General features: G+C 45.3%; 1 pseudogene; it reads right to left on the bottom strand.

Annotated features, from left to right (window-relative positions):
* LOC141073689 (uncharacterized) overlaps positions 1–20,798 on the bottom strand; it is a 68,788-nt pseudogene extending 47,990 nt beyond the window's left edge.
* Positions 20,799–21,413: the final 615 nt, after the last annotated feature.

Below are 21,413 nucleotides of genomic sequence, written 5' to 3' on the forward strand. Positions count from 1 at the left end.
TGGGTGTGAGAAATCTAGCATCCCCGGGAACATAAGCTCCCAGCCATTGTCCGCCCTCCAGAAAGAAGCAAAGAGCACATAACAGAAATGAATCACCCCCTCCTCTATTACTGCTACGCTCTGTTGTTACCGGCGTAGAAAATCGCATCATCAGCGGCCGGACAGAGCCGCACTGCCAGGTAACATAACAGCACATCTTCAGTGCAACCCTGCTCGGGACTATGAGATGGAGGATGTGTATGATGGGTATATGGGCACTGGACTATGGGATGGAGGATATGTATGATGGGTATATGGGCATGGGACTATGGGATGGAGGATAGGTATGATGGGTATATGGGCACTGGACTATGGGATGGAGGATATGTATGATGGGTATATGTGCACGGGACTAAGGGATGGAGGATGTGCGATGGATATATGGGCACTGGACTATGAGATGGAGGATAATCATTATAATTTGTCTTCCGCTAGTATAATATAAACAAAGAAACTACCTCTATAGAATCATAGAATCGTAGAGTTGGAAGGGACCTCCTGGGCCATCTGGTCCAACCCCCTGCTCAAAGCAGGATTCGCTAAATCATCCCAGTCAGATGTCTGTCCAGCCTCTGTTTGAAGACTTCCATTGAAGAATAACTCACAACTTCTCGTAGCAGCTTGTTCCACACATTGATCACTCTGTCAAAAAGTTTTTTCTAATATCTAATCTGTGTCTCCTCCCATTCAGTTTCATCCCATTGCTTCTAATCTTTCCTTGTGCAAATGAGAATAAAGTTGATCCTTCTACAATGTGACAGCCCTTTAGATATTTGTAGACAGCTATTAAGTCTCCTCTCAGTCTTCTCTTTTGCAAAGTAAACAATCCCAAATCCTGCAACCTTTCCTCATAAGACAGGGTTTGCAGACCGGTCACCATTCTGAACTTGCTCCAGTTTGTTGATGTCTTTTTTAAAATGTGGTGCCCAAAACTGGACACAATATTCCAGATGAGGTCTGACCAAAGAGGAGTAGAGGGAAATAATGACTTCACGTGATCAAGACTGTATGCTTCTGTTAACACATCCTAGAATTGCATTTGCCTTTTTTGCTGCTGCATCACACTGTTGACTCATATTCAGTCTGTGATCTATTAGTATACCCAAGTCTTTTTCACATGTGCTGTTGCTTAGCCCTATTCCTCCCATTCTGTATATGCTTTTTTCATTTTTATTGCCCAGATGTAGTACTTTGCATTTCTCCCTGTTAAAAACCATTGTGTTAGCTGCTGCCCACTTCTCCAGTTTATTTATATCTTTTTGAATCCTCTCTCTCTCTTCTCTAGTATTAGCTATCCCTCCTAGCTTTGTGTCATCAGCAAATTTAATCAGTTTACCCTCAATTCCTTCATCTAAATCGTTGATAAAGATGTTGAACAATACAGGGCCCAGGACAGAGCCCTGTGGTACCCCACTTGAGACATTCTTCCAACTGGATGTGCAGCCATTTACGACCACTCTTTGGGTCCGATCACTAAGCCAGTTATGAATCCACCTAACAGTTGCCTTGTCCATTCCATAGTCATTTTTTCAATAAGGATTGAATGAGATACTTTGTCAAATGCTTTGCTGAAGTCAAGATATACTATATCTACAGCATTTCCTTGATCCACCCAATCAGTGATTCCTTCATAGAAGGAAATTAAGTTAGTCTGACATGACTTATTAGTTACAAACCCATGCTGACTCTGTTTAATCACTTCATTCTTATCCAGGTACTGACATACATGTTGTTTAATAATTTGTTCAAAGATCTTTCCTGGTATAGAAGTCAGACTCACCGGCCTATAGTTGCCTGGGTCCACTTTCTTCCCCTTTTTGAAGATAGGAACAACATTTGCTCTTCTCCAGTCTTCTGGGACTTCTCCTGTTCTCCAAGAATTTTCAAAGATTATGGAGAGGGGTTCAAAAATTTCTTCTGCTATCTCCTTCAGTACTCAGGGGTGTAATCTGGACCTGGAGACTTTAATTCATTTAGGTTAGCTAAGTGTTTCTTCACTATCTTTCTGTTTATAGATATCCTGGATTCTTCTATTCCCTTAATAGGACAGTGAAGAACAATTGATGTTATATTTCCTTTCTGAGAGAAAACAGATGCAAAATAGGAATTTAAAAGTTCAGCCTTCTCAACATCCTGTCTTACCATTTCATCATTTTCATCCTGTAAAAATCCTATAGCATCTTTGACTTTTCTTTTACTTTTGACATATCCCCAAAATCCTTTATTATTGCTTTTGACATCTCTTGCAAGCCTCAATTCATTGTCAGCTTTAGATAATCTGATTTGTGCCCTGCAGGTTCTGCAGACAGCATTATATTCTTCTTTAGATATGCCTCCCTCTTTCCATTTTATAAACTTTTTTTCTTCCTTTTTAGCATGTGCTTAAGTTCTGTGTTCATCCATCCTGGCTTCCTTAAATGCTTCCTATTCTTCCCTCTTTTCGGAATTGTTAACAATTGTGCTTTGAGAATTTCATTTTTCAAGATTTCCCATCCTTCCTGGACATTTTTGTCTTTAAGGATATCTAGCCATTGGATCCCTCCAATTCTCTTTCTGAATCCCTTAAAATCTGTCTTTCTGAAATCTATCCTTGACGTCTGAGTCTTCACAGGTCTTCCACCTCTAGTTATCCAAAATTCTAAAATAGCATGGTCGCTACCGATATACCTATATCACTGTCAGTATCAAGAATGTAATAAACTCAAACAAGTAGGCTATATTAGTAAGTTGGTTGAAAGCCTGCTAATAATTGTGTGTAACATCAAGAAATGACATCAATTATTCTTTTTATGATATAGATAATAAATTTTCTTTCTATAGTGCCAACATATTCCGCAGCACTTTACATTTTAGAGGGGACTTGTACAGACAATAGACATTACAGCATAACAATAATCACATAAATCCACAGATACCAAGAGGAATGAGGGCCCTGCTCGCAAGCTTACAATCTATGAGGAAATAGGGGAGACACGAAAGGTGAATGGTAACAATTGCTTTCCTTGTTCGGACCAGCCAAAGTGTAGGTAATCGGGTGTTCCTGTAATGATGCCTGAACCGGTTATCAGCTAGAAAATGTAAAAGTACAGACACAGAGGGCTATTAAATGCATAAGTTGTATGAGAACATGATATGAGGAACCTGGTTATGTTAAAAATTTTGAATGTTCAACACAGGGATAGTTAGGTTAATGTGCTGAGGCGGTAGGCCAGTCTGAAGAAGTGCATTTTTAGTGCAAGCTTAAAATTGTGGGTATTGGGGATTAATCGAATTAAGCTGTGTAGTGCATTCCAAAAAATTGTTGCAGCACGTGAAAAGTCTTGGAGATGGGAGTGGGAGGTACTAAGGTATAGATAATCCTAAACTGCAAAAGTATATATAGCAATACCCATAATTCAAGAAAAACGGGGTACTAAATATAGATAAGCAGGATGCAATAATCACATACTCATCTGATTGTCCTACTGGGGTTTGTAAATCCAATAGCAGGGATTTCCATTATGTTCAAGCCTCAATCAGGCACCATTCATAATTAGATCATATATAATAATACTCACGGGCCACATAGAGGATGCATGATGTGAAGCCATTGGTGGTACGGTACTGGTGTGGAACATTATTCTCCTTCTTCCTGGGTCCACACATGGGAGGATCCTTCATTACACATGCACGCTGCCCCTTACTCCCGTCAAATATTGTATGTGATATATTACATATATGATATGAATCTTGCCTGAAAGATGTAACAGTCACAGGTGTTGCTCATTTGGTGTAGCAGCCATGTGCTCCCACTAAACTACATTCTGATTTTACATAGTAAAGTGGTGTGTGAGGTGGCAGAGGTGGAAATCATGTGCTAATGGTTCTACAAACAGGCTACAGGAATGTCTGAAAGTTTGTAAACCCTTCAAAAACATATTTCTAAAAGTCTGACCTAAAACTACCTCAGTTTTTCAGTCCTAAAATTAAATAATGAATAAAATCAAAACAAAAGCGTGAAAATAATCCAATATCACATGTTTGTGTGAGACAAAAGTATGTGAACTTTTAGGATTAGCAAGTGACACTGTTCTAAAACCAAGTTGGTTCAGAGAGAAAAAACAGCTGAAAGTAGCTAATTTTGTGGTGCTGAAAGCGAATATGATGCTTAAATTTGTTGATTGGCTCTAATATTCAAGATCCAGAGGAGGATGCAATTACTTATGACACCTTTAATGTAGGTTTACAGAAAAATTACATCTATTATTTCATAATTAGTGATGAGCGAGCAATAAAATGCTCGGGCGCTTGTTGCTCGGGGTCATGCAAATTGGAATACTCGGGTACTTGACCCGAGCAACGAGCCCAATGTAAGTCTATGGGAAAACCGAGTATTTTTACCTCCACCCCCCTCCTGGGGGTCCTTCTAAAGTCTAAAAACATCTAAAAATGATGGAAACAGTGCTCAAATGACATGGAAACATCATGGGGAAGACCCCTGGAAGCATTTCTGACTCCCAGGTCACAGTTGTGAACAATTTTGTCAGAGTCTTACTCCATTTTTACAGGCGCACCAAAAAATATACAAAAACGAAGCCAAAATGGATTTTACTGGGAAATATGTTAAGGAACATCCTTTCCATAGTATTCACTTTTATATAAGGCAAAATAATTAACCCAAAACAAAAATTTTCAGCCACCACTTGGGCTATGTTCACACGTTGCATTTTTGATGCGTTTTTCAACTTTAGCCTTGCTCTCTAACAAGAGAAATGCATTCACTGGGAAATGTCGTTTTAACAGTTTACCTTCTTTGGCCATGTGGGGTGTTTCACTTTTGAAGGAGGAACTCTGAAAGTCAAAGTCTATTTTTAGAGGGCCAGCAATCGGCCCTCACTATTCTTAGAGCAGGGATCCTCAAACTTTTTAAACAGGGGGCCAGATCACGGTCCCTCAGACCATTGGACCATTTTGAAGTAATAAAACAAAACAGGAACAAGTACAATATTTAAAATGAAGTAAAGTTAAATCAACAAACGTACTGATTTTTTTAATGGGTTCTTTGAATATTCTACACTTCGAATCAATTAAAACTATACCAGCAATAATATTGCCCACACAGAGGCATACAGACTGCACTGCCGATCAATGCAGTCTGATCAGTGCCCACCAATGCAGCCCCACCAGTGCCCATATTGGTTGAACTTCACTTTTACCTCAGGCTCAGACTGGTGTGGTGCAAGAGTCCCCCCAATAGGCAGGTAAATGTCCCCAATAGGCAGCAAAAGTCCCCAATTGGCAGCATAGTCCCCAATTGGCAGCATAGTCCCCAATAGGCAGGTAAAAGTCACCAATAGGCAGCATAGGTTCCCAATAGGAAGCACAGGTCCCCAATAGGGAGGTAAATGTCCCCAATAGGCAGTTAAATGTCCCCAATAGGCAGGTAAATGTCGCCAATAGGTAGCACAGGTCCCCAGTAGGCAGGTAAATGTCCCGAACAGGCAGCACTATGTCCCCCGCTGCTCTGAAGAGGCACCCTCTCGTTTCCGTCTTCTACTGGCACAGGCGGCGCAGGCAGCGTGATGACAATCACGTCGTCTGTGTGTGCTCGCTGCATACAGAGGGCTGCGCAACGCCTTTTCTCGACGCCTTGTTGTTCCGCACGCGATTACAGGGCCCTCCGGCATTGAACTGCAGTGAAGTTCAATGTCGGCCGGGCCCATATAAAAGTCCTCGGCGGGGCAACAAGTGGCCCGCGGGTCGTAGTTTCAGGAACCCTGTCTTAGAGAGCCATCAGCCGACTATGCTTTGTTGTTACCATTATTAAACAGTGGGTCTCCTATACTGTTATTGGATATGCAGTGAGTGGCAGGGCTGCCCAAAATTTGGATGCACCCCAACAACCCATTGAACAGACGTCATGGATGACCCACATGCAACCATAGTTCCCAGTATTCATTTGATACTCCCATACTTTATGCTTATGCATTGAATGCAAGGCCTGACCTGCACCAAAGTTACACGCATGTCAATAAGCCTTTGAACACACATACTGGATGGCCACATACAACCAAATTCCCAGTATTCATTTGGTACTCCCATAGGGTTTGCTTATGCACTGAATGCAAGGCCTGCCCTGCACCAAAGTTACATGCACCCCAATAAGCCTTTGAATACAAGTACTGGATGGCCACATGAAACCAAAGTTCCCATTATTCTGATTTTTTTAAGTCACCCAAAGTATGTCCATGACGTGAATACAAGGTCTGCCCAAAATTTGCACACAATCCAATCCCCCAAGGAAGAAATGTGGAGGATGGTCTCCACAAAATGTTTTCCCAGCTTGCAGGAGTGGGTCTCCTATACTTGTAATGCAAACATTTCCTCCTGGGGGGTACACATCAACCTACTCGGTAAATGTTTTTTTTACCGCCATCATAAACACCCTGGCAAAAAGTATAGCGGCTGTTGCATCATGGACCATGATTACCCTGGTGATCTAGTGGTGGTGTCGGAAGAGACGTGGAGGATGGCCTACTAAAACTGTTTTCCCAGTTTACAGGAGCGGGTCTCCTATACTTGTAATGCCCATATACTAAGTGTATGGACTGACAAACATTTACCCCTGGGGAGGGGGGGACATCTCAACATAGAGTATAAGTGTAAACATTTTTGGAACGGGCATCATAAACACCATTGAAATAAATTACTTGGCTGTTGCATCACAGAACACGTTCACGCTGGTGATCTAGTGGTGGTGGATGATGATGAGAAAGATAACAGCAAATATCCGAAATCAGGAAGCGTATACCCAATGTGTGGGTGTGAATAGGTGCTTGGGAATATACTCACAAAAAAGACACTGGATTTGGGGTTAGGTTTCACTGTTATCATGCGGTGGTGTACAGACGTCTACCCCAATCCAGCCCTTGTTCATTTTTATAAGACTCAGCCTGTCCACTTTTTCAGTGGACAGGCGGATGCGCTCATCAGCGGCACTAAAAATGCGCTCTGAAAAAACGCTAGCGGCAAGACAGGCCAGGACCTCCAAGGCGTAGAGAGCCAGTTCATGCCACTTATCCAGCTTTGAAACCCAATAATTAAAAGGCACAGAGGAATTTTGGAGGACGTTGGTACGGTCAGCAAGGTACTCCCTCACCATCTTCCAAAACTTTGCACTCCTTGTGAGAGTACGCCACGCATCATGACCACTGCAATGGAAGGGTCTGAGAAAGCTCTCCCACAATGTTGCCAATGTTCCCTGCCTCTGCTGGATTGGAGTTGTGTCTCTCTCGCCTGTACTCCTTGGTTGTCCAACAAACTGTGACCTCTGCCGCCAGAGTTTTCAGATGGGAATTTTTTTAATAATTCCACAAGAAGGGTGGTCGCACTATATTACCACCAATATTCGGTCAGTGTAGTCCTCTATGCTTAACCATACCCACTTATTGGCTCCCTCTTCCTTAACAACCAGCACAGCACTTTTGGAGTTACCATCGCCTGACTCAGTAAAGCACCCTTGTATAGGACCTCCACTAGCCGTCTCTTTCTCCTTGGAAGTTTGTTGATGAAGTTGGAACATATATTTTGTCATGTCTTTTGCTAGTATGTATTTCTGTGATGATGCAGACAGCAATTAACATTTTGTTTTTGTTCTCCTTTTGTATGTATATTTCAGTAAACAAGATTGTTCTGATGAAGGTCCTATAGTGGACCGAAAACGTTTAACCCTTTCTGTCTGGATGCACGAAATAAAAAGTATCTGAATATTTCACACATTGAGTGCCAAGATTTTTGTCATTTTGTAAATTCAGCGGTGTCAGCCACACATCTGCCTGCTCTTTCAGAGCTGTCCAACAACTCTTCAGCATTCAGCATTGTGTGGTTTGTCACCTAAGCATATTAGCTTCAGTACAGCTAGTTGACGTTTGGCAGTGATTCCAGCTTGTGACTGATGTGGTCATTTCGAAGATGGAGATTGAAGAGGAAGAGGAGGATGAGGTGCAGGAGCTGTAGACTGGGGGGGGGGCAACCCTGACTGTCGTAGGGCCCGCAATCCTTGGCGTCAGGAGGATGTATTCCATTCTAAGGTCCGTCTGGGTCCCGGGCTTCCACTATGTTAACCCAGTGTGCCGTTAGCGAGATGTAGCGTCCCTGCCCACAAGCACTTGTCCACATGTCCGTGGTTGGGTGGACTTTTCCAGTAACAGCATTGCTCAGGGCACAGGTAATGTTGAGGGACACAAGCTTGTGTAATGCTGGGACGGCTCACCAGGAGAAATAGTGGCGGCTAGGGACCGAGTACCTTGGGACGGCCGCTGCCATCAGGCTGCGGAAAGCTTCCATCTCCACAAGCCTAAAAGGAAATCATTTCGAATGCAAGCAGATGAGAAATGTGTGAATGTAGTACTGCGGCCTGTGGGGCATAGGCTGCGTATTTACGCTTGAGTTTCAATGACTGAGGTATGTACAACTGAGGGCTGCGCTGGGACAAGAATGTGGACGTGCTTGATGATGGTGGTAGTTGAGTGTGGGCAATGACAGATGCAGGGCAGGAGCCATCTTCGCATGCACCGTGGACAGGAGATTGGCTTGCATGCACAACAGTAGAAGAAGCAGGGTTTTCACCTACAGACACTGTTCCTGGAGACTGGGGTTCGGCCCACTAAATCGGGTGCTTTCCTGCCATGTGCCTGATCATGCTGGTGGAGGTCAGGCTGTTAGTTTTGCTACCCTTGCTGATGCGGACATGGCAGGTGGTGCAAATGGCCTGTTTGGGGTTATCGTCAGAGTCTTTAAAAAAAACAACCAGACTCGGGATGACCTAACAGTTGTACTGCCAACTTCCGTCGTGTTGGTGTTAAGAGGGACGGTTGCCGGCCTTCTGTCTGTGGCCACCACATTGCTTCTTCCTGCCTGTTGGGGTGCTACCATGTGTGTTGCTGTCCTTGCTCTGCATGTCCTAGTGCCAGGTTGAGTCAGTTAATATCATCCACAACCTCAGCTTTCACTTCCGCACCCTGGTCCTCCTTCTAAGGCTGCTTTCACACATCCGGTGTGTTTGTTCCGGCGGCGTGCGGCGGAAAGCCGGACCACCGGATCAGGCCTGCAGCGGTGACACCGGATGCAGATGCGGCGCCTGATCCGGCTTGGAAAGCATTTAAAGGAGCCACACCAGGGACGAGATGCAGCGGTATGCGGGAGGAGGGGGGAGAGAGAGATACGCGTGCGCTCGCCGGGCGCTTATGGGTTTAACCTCACAGTGACCGCGCATGCGCTGTAGAAAAAGCCGTTCCGGCGCTGCAAAAGAACGTTGCAGGCAACGTTTTTTGCTGACACCGGACGGCACAGGTTTGCCGTTTCCAGCTAATAACGGAGGCGCCGCATGTCCATCCGGCACGATGCGGCGATCATTAAATTCTATGTGCCAAAACCGGATCCAATTCCGGATCCGGTTCTCACACTTTTCGCCGCATCGTTCCGGATTCAAAAAGACGGATGTGTAAAAGCAGCTTATCTTGCTGGCAATTTTGTCTCATCATCGTCCACCTCTTGTGACACGTTCCCATCGTTGCCTTTGTGTGACCGTGGCTGCTCAAATATTTGGTCATCGCTACATGTGATCTCATCTTGCCCCGCTTCAAGTGGACCGGACAAGAGGCCCATATCTATAAATGGAAAAGTGAACAGCTCTTTGGAGTGTCCAAGTGTGGGATCAGTTGTCTCCAGGCACTTGGCATGGTGGGAGGAAGGAGGATCAGGGTGAGTAATATGTGGCTCAGACTCACAGCTACTCAGACTTGACCATGTGGAAAACAGGGTGGTAGTGGTGGCAAACTGACCGGAATCATTATCCGCTAACCAATCAACAACGATTCACACTGCTCTGGTTTCAAAAGTGATGTCCTGCTGCAGGCCCCTAGTAACTGAGTCATGAAGGTCGAGAGAGAACATGCGGGTGTTTGTTATGGCACAATTTTAGCTTGCCCACGGCCTCGGCATGCACCATCACGTCCACTTCCCAGTCCTTTGCCACGCGCCTTGCCCATTTTAAATGGACTACAATATTTTCCACCTTCAATACAAATTGCTGAATTGGTAGCGAACTTGTTTGTGATCCGTGTGTGGGAAAACCACACTTTAAAATATCTGGACTGTAGGTAAAAAAAATATTTTTGGTTATCAAACTGGTGTCAATAACTAGGTTAAGACACAGCAAAAACAGCAGAACGTAGGCCTGAAATGCCTCAATTTGTAGCCCGCAGAGCAGGCATCAGAAGGAGATACCAGACTGTTCAATATGTGGCCTGAATTTTTTTAATTTTTCCCCTAATATAGTGTATCGAAATAGTGTAAGACACAGCATAAGAAGGTGAATGTAGGCCTGAAATGCCACAATTTGTAAGCCAAAGGTAGATCAGGCTTCTGACAGAGATACCAGACTGTTCATTATGTGGCCTGTATTTATTTTTTACCCCACAAATAGTGTATAGATCTAGGGTAACAGACAGCAAATACCATAGAATGTAGGACTGCAATGTCTCAATTTGTAGCCCACAGATAGATCAGGCTTCTGACGGAGATACAACACTGTTCAATATGTGGCCTGTATCTTTTTAATTTTTTGCTCAGCTAAATTGTGTCAACAAGAAGGCTAAGGTAAGACAACAAAAAAAATTCTATGGAGGCCTGAAATGGCACAGTTTTGAGTGCACTGATATGCGATCCGTGTGGTGGACAAAATATGGTGTAAAATATCTGTCCTGTAGCTAAATATTTTTTTGGCAGCAAAATGGTGTCAAGAAGTTCTATAAGACACTCAAAAAAAATTTAACAGTACCACAAAAATGTCAGAAATTTCTGCGCATTCAGATGTGATGGCTGGTGTTAGGCGTCAGGTTTCTGCATTTGCTCTGCAGGAATCCAGAGCCTCACATTCTGCGGTCTCCTGCTGTCTATCTACCGCAGAGGAGATTGCTTTGCAGCAGATCACTCCAGAGACTAAGTCCCTTTGTCCTCCTACTGGGCATGCTCACGAGACGATCTCCCATTGGAGATCGGGAGTCATGTGTCCAGGTTCTGCTCCAGATCTCATTGGTCCATCTCGGAGATCTGGAAGCTTCCGGAAGGTCCCGGCTATAGTATAGTCTCTAGTTGCTACTGTGTGAATGATGATGAATGTATGAACCTGCAAATGACTCATTAAGATCCCCTTCCTCTGATATTACGAATGTGTACAGGGACTTAGATTAGAGCCAGCGCGTGGCAAGCCTCAAGCCACTACAGCATCATCCACAGTGCTGGCATCCGACATTGCGCCTGCTTCCTTGCTTTGTCGACTAGCGGCAGCGTCTTACGCCGCGCTGGAGTTGCAGCCCTCTTTTGGCATCCGCAGTAGCGACGCCGCATGCACGGTAGGTCTAGACGGATGCAGCTCGTCTGTCTAGGGTCCTGCTCCTGTGACCAGATACCGTGTGTGCATTTACCTGAGACATGTGACACTAACAGGCTCAGCCTTTTGTGTTTACCTCTGCTGACACCTCTGTAAGTAAACAGAGATTGCTTAATGCACTTGGGTGACGTTCAACCCGCGTGCGCATTTCCGCCATATTGCTCGTCTGTCACTACTTAGCAGCAGTGTTTACACCTACTGCACGGTGGACACCGAGCAGCGAATGCACTTTATTATTTAATTAAGTGCGTTCCGCCGTTCCTAACAGCTGGGATGGGCAACCCCTTTTTTTTCCAACAGCAGGATTTTCACGCTGTACTATGCAAAGTCTCTGACTGTATTCTGCTGTGTCAACAAGCAAATGGAGGAAAAAAAAGGGAGCACTGGATTGCTTTGGAATAAAATAACCCACACCAACTAATAAAAGCACAAATCTCTCCCTATCTCAGCAGCAGCTCTCCCTACACTGTGATTCCAGAGGCGACTGGGCCGAGCAGAGCGACGCCAGGTCTGATATAGACCTGATGATGTTGTGACACACTAACAGCAGACAATGGCTCCTGCAGTGCATCACTGAGTTACCGGAGTTCAGGCTCTCACTTTACAGCAATGCTGCGTGAAAATTAGGGTTAGGGTTACGGGACTTCTTTCCCGGCGGTGGAGGGATACATCGCGGAGGATTACTTCCTCCTGTCAGTTCATCGTCGGAGCACCCGATGTAAGTGTTCTACACAGGAGATCGTAGTGGGACACTCATTATCTGGACTACGTCGGAAAGGTAAGTATAGGTTGGTTTATTATTTTTACTTTTATTAGGAGATCAATGGCTTCGGGGAATTAGGTGTACAGTATATGGTATGTACTCTATGTAATATTTTGTATGCACTGTCTGTAATGTATGTGTACATGTACTATATGTTCTTTGTTCTTTTTTTTTTTTTTTTACACTTGACATGCATTGTCTGATGGGACTAGTTTCCCATCATCGGCAATGCAGTAGTCCCATCAGACAATGGCTGCTTACACAGCAGACACACACACACACATTCACGCAGACCCCCGCCCACACATACATGCACATAGCTCCGCCTACACTCCGCCAACACACTTCCCTCCTCACGATCTGCAGCGTTTCTAGCACCCACATCTGCAGCAAATCCACAGATCTCTTTTACATCTGCGGTTTTGCTGCGGGTGTGCCTAACTCAATGGAAGCCAATGGGCGCAGACACGTTGTAGATCCGCAAAAAGAATTGACATGCTGTGGAAAAAAAATGCTGCGTTTCTGCACGGATTTTTCCACAGCACGTGCACAACAAATCTCCATTTCCCATAGGTTTGCACTGGCTGTGCACTACACTGCGGATTTGATGCGAATCCGTTCGGCCAAAACTGCTGCGGATCTGTATCAAAATCCGCAACGTGTGCACATAGCCTCACAGCTATGAAGCGGCCGACAGTGATTTAAAGGTACAAAGTCGCTAATGCACCAGCGGCCCTGAACTGCTGCTAAGGGAACAGCCCCACTGCCCAAGCAATCTCTGGTCACTGCTGCTGCTCTACTTGCTGGCTTCTTATTTAGCACGTATCTGCGCTGTCATCAGCACTGCTGCCTATGTCACCACAGGAGAGTGCTGTCAGTCATGGCAACTCTGAGCTCCGCCTGACGCCGCTTACACCCTGGGTGCAGATTGCTGAACACTGCTTCTCTTCTCCTCTGAAGCCGTGTTCAGCAGTCAGTCTGCAGCGTGCCTGATGCTGGAGCTCAGGATGTAAGCGGCATCAGGCAGAGCTCAGACTTACCAGGACTGACAACCAGGCCCGGTTTTAGACAAATTGGGGCTCTAGGCAAAATTCAAAGTGGGGCACCCATGTTCTTATAAAACACGTACCGTATATACTCGTGTATAAGCCGAGTTTTTCAGCACTTTTTCTGTGCTGAAAATGCCCCCTTGGCTTATACATGAGTCAATTGTCCAGAAAGCCGGTGGGGGAGGGGGAGCAGCGGGTCACAGTCGGCAGCTGTAACTGTGCCCGCTACTAAAGAGAAATGAATATTAATTTCTCTTATAGAAGTGCAAAGTGACAGCCGTTGGCATCCAGAAGACATCCTACTCACCCACCAGTGTGCCCTCGCAGCGTCTCGGTGGTCACGGAGTCTTTGCAGCACCTCCATGGTTCCAGCTTCCAGCAGCTCTTCCGACGCGATCAAGTGGCGCCACTCACTAAGGTAATGACGATGCACACATCTCCACTCTCATAGGTGTGGAGTGCATATTCATTACCTTAGAGAGCGGCGCCACGTGATCGCGCTGGAAGAGCTGCTGGAAGTCGGAAACATGGAAATGTTGCGAAGATGCTGGGACCACCGAGACGCTGCGAGGGCATGCTGGTGGGTGAGTAGGATAGGGGATAAGGAGCCATGCATACTAGGACGGGATGGAGGAACCATGTACAGCAGGACAAGGACCGGGGAGCCATGCATAGCAGGACAAGGACCGGGGAGCCATGCATAGCAGGACAAGGACCGGGGAGCCATGCATACAAGTGACAGGGACCGGGGAGCCATGCATACAAGTGACAGGGACTGGGGAGCCATGCATACAATGACAGCGATGGGGGAGCCATGCATACCAGGACAGGGACAGAGGAATTATGCATACCAGGACCGGGATAAGGGGACAATGCATACACGGCTTATACTCAAGTCAATAAGCTTACCCAGTTTTCCGTGGCAAAATTAGGTGACTCGGCTTATATTCGGGTCAGCTTATACTCGAGTATATACAGTACATGTTACACCGAGCTTGGTGTCAGCAGTGTTTTCAATCAGTGTGCCGTCCATGTGCCATCCAAATTTTTCGGGTATGGATAATGGAAATTAAATTACAAAGCTTCTCATATACTTTCCATGTTAAACACGGACGGCACATGTACAGCACACATACTGTACGGCTTACGTACGGTACATGGACGGCATGTTTACACGGACTCAGACTTGTATTGGCCTTTGTCATCTGTGCTGCTGGAAAAACATGGAGTGCAGCCCCATAGGTCAAATAGGGGACACGTGGCATCTGTGAAAAACATGATAGGTCCTGTGAAGGGGCTGTACAGTCACATAATAGAAAACAGCAGAATTGCCGTCTTTTTCTACATCCACCTCATAAACTACAGAATAAAAAGCGAATAAAAAACAAGTCCTACATGTCCCTCAAACTACTCTGCTAAATCCCATGTGGCTCCGTAGCCGATGGTTTGGGGGCCCTGATGGTTATTATTCACTTTGCAGCTATAATGTAAGGTGAAGCCACAAGACCCCTGCAGCCCAGTCCTAAGACTGGGGGAGACCCCTGGAGCCACAAGACCCCTGCAGCCTAATGCTAAGACTGACAAAGACCCCCAGAGCCACAAGACCACTGCAGCCCAGTGCTGAGACTGGCGGAGACCCCCAGAGCATCAGTGTTGGATCTGTGGGGGATTTATCATGTCATGCTAATTTTTTTTACATTTTCAGAAAACCCCTGTAGTGTCTGTTCACATGAACCATTTTTGCTACGGATTGATCGTCAGTCTTGGCAGGAAATATTCAGCGTTCTTGCAGCCTTTTCATTTTCATTTTTGTGTCCCATTCATTTGAATAGAGAAAAAAAAAGCTGCAGAAAAGCTGAAAGACTACAGGAACAGATTTAGTAAAATAAAAAAATGTAAAAAAAAGTGTCTTCTGGCCGGTGTCAGTGTCTGGCCGGTGTCCGTGTCGGGTCGGCGTTCGTGTCTGGCTGCTGCACTGGGACAGCGCGGAATAGTATAGTGGACTGTACTATTCCACCCAATAGGATATTAAGCCCTGTTCACACTGCGCTTCTGCAGTGCGTCCGGGGGCTCTGCCTGAATACCCCTAAAATAGGATTCACATAAATCCCAGACGGGGCCACGGACGGCACTGACAACAAGCAGAGGTCAAATGAATATTTTTTTTTCTAAAATTGACAGATTTATTTTCTTAGGCCAGGAGCACACGATCAGGAATTGGCAGCGCTTTGGACGCAGCACATGTCCGCTGCTGGCTATTGAACGCAGGTGACTCCACATGTGATCACTGAACTATGCGGATTCACTGTGTCCAATACATTGTACGGGTGAGATTTATTGCGTCTCCACAAGATAAATAGACATGTTGCGTTCTGGAAAGATGCGCCGTTTATCCGTCTCCACGGGTGATCCTCTGGCGTATGTGCACTAGGGTGACCGCAAAAAATCGATGTCGGAATTTTGTCCGTCTGGACCCCACAAAACGATTCCCCTTTCCAGATATTGAGATAGCCAAAATTTGAGCTCGATCAAACGACGTTAACCCGTGCCGCTCGTCGCTCAAAGCTTGAAAAAATCCAAATTGAGGTATTTTAAGATTTAGGTATTTTGCATAGTCTGTTAGACTATAAAGAATGTGACAACAACATTGCAGAAATAGCCCTGACCAAATTTTCGAACCATTTTTGGTATTTGAATGCAGAGTTGGTGGGATTATCGTTTTTTGATCCCACCATTACAGACAATGAAAAGTTGTTAATGGCTAATAAATTGCTCAGTAGCACAGATGAACCATCAGAGCACGCTAGGGTTGTAAATCCAAAAGTTAGGAAAGAAAAATTAAAAGAGGTAGGAAGTAACCGACTTTAACGACCTTCTGACAAAAGATGAAGAACAAAAGCAATATGTCCTGCAAGTTGTAAGCAAATGCCGAGCATTATATTCTGACGTTTCAAAAACTACTTTAACAAAAGCTCTAGAATAGATTAGATAACTATGTAAAATTATCAACTCATGTAGGTTAGCGTGCTCTGATGGTTCATCTGTGCTACTGAGCAATTTATTAGCCATTAACAACTTTTCATTGTCTGTAATGGTGGGATCAAAAAACGATAATCCCACCAACTCTGCATTCAAATACCACAAATGGTTCGAAAATTTGGTCAGGGCTATTTCTGCAATGTTGTTGTTTCATTCTTTATAGTCTAACAGACTATGCAAAATACCTAAATCTTAAAATACCTCAATTTGGATTTTTTCAAACTTTGAGCGACGAGCGGCACGGGTTAACGTCGTTTGATCGAGCTCAAATTTTGGCTATCTCAATATCTGGAAAGGGGAATCGTTTTGTGGGGTCCAGACGAACAAGATTCTGACATTTTTTCCCCCCATATGAGATCCGGTCACCCTAATGTGCACGCATAGTGGACATTCTATTTCTTTAGATCCCATCCACTACGCTGTAACATCTGGACGCTGCACAAGTACACAGCGTCCAACCCGCAGCCATTACTGATCATGTGCACCTACCCACATAGTCTGTTTGTGTTTTTTCATCTAAAAGTGTCTACTTTTCTGTGGCTGTTGGAACAAACAGACTCTGAAAAAAAACATCACATGTGGGATTCATGTGAGCTCCATTCCTGTCATTGCAATCTATGGCTCTATAGGAGATTCAGGTAGAAAGTGTGAACAGGCCCTAATGTAAGACACAGGCATTAGACATACCGTATTTTTCGGATTATAAGACACTTTTTCCCAAAAAATTTTTGGGGAAAATGAGGGTGCGTCTTATAATGCAGATATACCTTACCAGCCGCGGTGGAGCATGGTCCCAGGGTCTCTGAAGGCTGGGATGAAGGGGTGATCGCATGTGCGGTGCGCCGCTGCGGGTGTTTGGTGCACTGCCGATATTTTGTGAAAGGCCAGAGCCCCCGCAGTTGCATAGTTTCCTATGGGGTGGACTCTGGGAAAATGGCTGCTGGGGGCGGCGCACGCGCAGATGGAGATCTCGGCAACACCATTTTATTAATAAAAAAAATTTTTTTTCCTATTTTTCTCCTCAAAATATGTGGTGCGTCTTATAATCCTGAGTGCTTTTCATAATCTGCAAAATATGGTAAACTACTGATTCCTATTATGGCGACACTACAATTACAGAACTATATATGCAGCACATATACACACTATACATGTACACACTATATATACTTTATAAATAAAGAAATATACACTATATACTTTACATACAGTATACAGACAGTGTTTACAAGCACATATATAAAGTATATACAGTATACAGATGCATAAAGTATATACACACAGAAACATTCAGTTTATATACAGTATGCTCACATACGTATACAGTTTAATGTTTATAAAATATAGAGCACACATGCAGTATACGAATATAATATACATACACTATATACAAATATATATATACACACACATATATACACTCACATGCACCACAGATATACACAATCTTACTATATACTGTATATACGCACACATACTATATAAACATATAGACACACACTGTATACTGCACATGTACACACACATACACATGTATACTTACCAGGTTCTGTGGCTTCATTTGTACAGATCCATTCCCAGGACAGTGGCTTATGAGCAGCCATGATGAGGACCACAGGAGATGATGACACAGACACACAGGGCTGCAGGCATCTTCCTGGCCCGGCTCTGATCTCTGCTGTGCTATAATCGGCCCCTACCCCTCACTCTCACCTTCTAACCTGACTGCAGGGAGAAAGAGAGAGGGGGCTGTAGAGGGGTTTTGGGAGAGACGCTCTGGGGCTACAGAGGATGCACAGCGTTATTCACTGCGGTACACCCTCTGTGCATTTCATAAAGGGGCCGCAGATGCAGGGGGCCCCCTTTATGAGTGAGGGCCCAACGCATCTGCCTGGTCTGCCTGTCCCAAATTCCGGCCCTGTCAACGACACTCTCCTATGGGTGACATAAGCAGCAGTGCTGATAATAGCACTGATATGCTCTTCAGGTTAATAAGAAACTAGCGCTACGTGACCAATGGCGGACTGGTGTAGATTCATACAAATTTAAAAAAAAAAAAAAAAAAACATTTTTCCTTTGATATTACATCCCTTCCTGCTACACCAGAGGTGGCGCCCTAGGCAGTCGCCTATCCTGATCTACTCCTTGTCCCGGCCCTGATTGCTACCGGCGTCGCTTGCACTGACCTTACTATCTGCCCCACTGGGAGATGACAGAACGGAAAAGTTTCAGAGTTAATTGACTGCATGGAGCCAAGAGGCTGAATTATAGCTCGAGTACATTTGACAAGATTTCATTAATGCAAATGATGGGGAATACAGACAGGGAGTCACAGCATGATCCCTCTCACCAGGACTTCCATAGATGAGACCCCCAGACGCAGTATAGGTATTGTTACATCAGTCACTATAGATCCAGGTGTATTCTGCCATATAATTCCCTGCTTTACACCGCACACTCCACTATAGATGAGAGACCTCTGTCTCCTTCCAGTCTGAGCCTGCTGGTTCATGAATATAATGACAGAACTACAGTAACCACCAGGGCCGCCATCAGGGCATGACAGCCCGTACAAGTGTATGGGGCCCGGTGATTAGGGGGGCCCGACCACACTGGCAGGCCGGTCTGCGCTAGGACCCCCCTACATTTTATTCAGGCTTCTCCAGCTTTATATTAAATGAAAACCTATTGCCTGCTGGGCCCCCCAGACCGTCCCCCCCCGCACCATGGTCCAGCCAGCACCGCAGTCACCCCCCTGTGCACAATGGTCCAGCCACAGTTCCGCCCTCACGTGATGTCACACTGCTCTGCTCCACTTCCTCATTTGGTGTGCCATGTGGGACTGGGAGAGGTGATCCGGGGGCTCGGGGCAGACTGTGAGACGGGGGCAGAATGCTGGATGCTGGGGCAGAATGCTGGAGACTGGGGCAGAATGCTGGAGACTGGGGCAGAATGCTGGACACTGGGGCAGAATGCTGGACGCTGGGGCAGAATGCTGGACGCTGGGGCAGAATGCTGGAGACTGGGGCAGAATGCTGGATGCTGGGGCAGAATGGTGAATGCTGGGGCAGAATGCAGACACATGTGTAGAATGCTGGACACTGGGGCAGAATGCAGACACGGGTGTAGAATGCTGGACACTAGGGCAGAATGCTGGACACTGGGGCAGAATGCAGACATGGGTGTAGAATGCTGGACACTGGGGCAGAATGCTGGACAATGGGGCAGAATGCAGACACGGGGGTAGAATGCTGGACACTGGGGAAGAATTTTGAACGCTGGGGCCGAATGCAGATACGGGGGCAGAATGCTGGACACTGAGGCAGAATGCTGGACACTGGGGCAGAATGCAGACACGAAGGCAGAATGCTGGACACTGGGGGCAGGATGGACGCTGGGGGCAGAAATCTCCTGTGTATAATGGCACTTATGGTCATAGTATTGTTTTTTTATTAATGGTCAGTATTGTAGTATTCAGTCACCATGTGGTGGTAATATGTGGTCTGGGCAGGGTGTGGTGGTATTTGTCCCTTGTATGTGCTATTATTTGGTCACTTTGTGGTGGTAATATGTGGTCTGGTCATGGTGTGGCGGTATTTGTCCCTTGTATGTGATATTATTTGGTCACTTTGTGGTGGTAATATGTGGTCTGGTCATGCTGTGGCGGTATTTGTTCCTTGTATGTGATATTATAGGTCACCATGTGGTGGTAATATGTGGTCTGGACATGGTGTAGCAGTATTTGTTCCTTGTATGTGATATTATTGGTCATTTTAAAAATTGAAAAATAAATAAAAATATCCCTAAATTGTATTGGATATTTTAACAAATATTTAATAGGTTGCAGTACAGTAGGGCCTAGCCAAAAGTGTCTACCCTGTTATGGTGGCGGCTTAAAAAAATCTTTTGGCCAAAGCAAAAGTTGCTGGCTATATGTGTGATCTGGTGATGGGAACTGTTAATGTGTGACTGGTGAGAAGTGGAGTTTTTCCAAGAGAGAGCGGTGGGACTGTGGACAGTTTGAGGGGTGGAGCCTGGGCAGAGTCTCAAGGGGGCCCTGAAAATTTTGCCAGTATGGGGCTCCAAAATTCCTAGTGGCAGCCCTGGTAACCACTGACACAGTAATGCGCCTCTGTACACAGGACTCCTCTCTGACACCGTGACTTACTCCGCGCTGACACAGGAGCTGATCTATTGTACATATATTGTGTATGGCCGTCACCTTTATATCCAGTCTCTGTATCATGGAAATTCCTCTTATTTGATGTCTCCACAGACTTAATTCCAAAATATGGAAAATTCTAAGGAGTTCCCGACCTTTCAGGCCCCGCTGTATATTCTAGGGGTCAGAGAGCCCCCGGCCTTCAGCCCATTAGGGTTTAGTCCTGTTCCCCCATCACACACTCCCTGCCCCCTCATTACCTGTCACCAGCGCAGACTCTTCTCTTATATAGTGCCCCAACCTACACTTCCTGCAAAATGGAGACTGGCTCCTCCCCTCCATGGGACTGATCACATGACTGTGACATCATCACAGGTCCTGTGCGCACTGAACAGTCATATATGAGGTCTGTGGAGATTCCCCATCAGTTTCCCCTCGGACGTTCTCCTCCTCAGTAATAAGTATCTCATTGTATTATTACATAGATCTTTATGATGTTACATCATCATTGTGAGAGCAGGACTTATTTATCTATATTGACTCCATTTTGGTTACTCTAGATGCATCTCCTCTTCTGTAAAATGGAGTCGGAGCCGGTATATATGTCAGCTTCAGCCAGGTTGGTTGTCAAAAATGGGGAGGACCACTCTATTCTTGATAACAAGCCCTGCTGATAGCCGAGGATTGCAGCCCCCAACTATGAGTTTTGCCTGGCTGGTTATAGAAAATACAGGGGAACCCATGCCGTTTTTTTCATTTATTTATTAAGGCTGTGTGCCCACGTTGCGTTTTTTAAGCGTTTTTGCTGCGAAAACGCTTAAACTCATACTGAATGTGCCCCATGCATTCCTATGGAATTCCGCGCATGCTGTGCTAATGATGCATTTTTTTCCGCTGCAAAATTGCATCACGGAAAAAAACGCAGCATGC

This window comes from Dendrobates tinctorius, unplaced genomic scaffold (genome assembly GCF_039654945.1).
Source record: "Dendrobates tinctorius isolate UK_male_01 unplaced genomic scaffold, ASM3965494v1 ptg000014l, whole genome shotgun sequence".
NCBI classification, from domain to species: domain Eukaryota; kingdom Metazoa; phylum Chordata; class Amphibia; order Anura; family Dendrobatidae; genus Dendrobates; species Dendrobates tinctorius.